Genomic DNA, 1,236 nt, shown 5'->3' on the forward strand with positions numbered 1-1,236 from the left:
AGGCCGGCCACAAACCATGCCACGATGGATCTGGACAGGCACCAGATGCACGGCTGCCGCCACCAGCCATCACCAAGCAGGGCTGCCCACCGAAGCGTGCATCCCGTCTGCGTTTCGTCATTTCGTGTGATGAACCCCCTGAATGTTACCAACTAAGGATATATGATACAAGATTGTAAAAGTCTATATCTTTTTAGCATCTTACCTGAGTTTGGGCACATCCAAATTACTACTAGTCACGCATAATTAAGCATCATGATAAATAGGTCTTGTACCCAATATTTTGTATGGTATGGCCATGGAAGAAATGACATCTCCTTGGAACCACACCATTACACAATTTTACAACCTTAAGAATTGCTGAAACTTTTAGGACCATATGCATTACTACACCATTTCTTGCAGTTTTGGTCTTGTAGAAAAAATAATGAAAACATTTAGATCATTAAAAAATTGTATTATCTTTACATGTATTTAATGGGATCAAAATATCTATATACATTTTGGGCAAAAAGAATTTAAATGTCGATAAAAAAATAGAGAAGCTATGTTAACGGTAGACAAATTTTTAAAGATTGCATTTGGTTTTCACATATCACCAATAGTTATGTTTGTTTATTGAAATATTGTACACGTACTTCAGTTCATGCATGTGACAATATTTCATGGAGGACGCAACACGTATCGACCATTGTCACTGTTTCTTTACATTTGTTTTGTTTTCTCACATAGCCACAACATATTTCATACTTTTAGTTGTCAGGAATATTGTACTACAAAACAAGGGAAGGCGTGATGCACGACACTATCTCTTTCGAACTTGTCATAATTATCTTCGGCCCAGCATTTCTTGGTCCACTCCTACGATTCCAAATTTTTTACATTTGTTGTCCTCTATATTAGCAATCCATACTACACAACAAGAGATAGTGTGATACACGCTAGCCTCATAATTTGATGATACTTGTCTCATACAGGGTTTTAAGATGGCGACAGGAAAACATGGATCCTGGTAGGATCGGGGAGCTTCTGGTGCTGGCTGGAGACGTGCATCATGCATGCGCGTGTGGTGGTCATGTATGCTCTTCTGCTAGAATATTGCTTGGTGGATGGTGGTCCAGTTGTCAGTAATCACGCTTCGTGAATCCAAATGTGGTGGCGAGTATTCATTGATCGACTTGTTTACGTTGTATTTGTATACGTATGTTTTTCTTTGATACTTTTGACTAGTAATTA

Source organism: Triticum aestivum, chromosome 2A, assembly GCF_018294505.1.
Source record: "Triticum aestivum cultivar Chinese Spring chromosome 2A, IWGSC CS RefSeq v2.1, whole genome shotgun sequence".
NCBI classification, from domain to species: Eukaryota; Viridiplantae; Streptophyta; class Magnoliopsida; order Poales; family Poaceae; genus Triticum; species Triticum aestivum.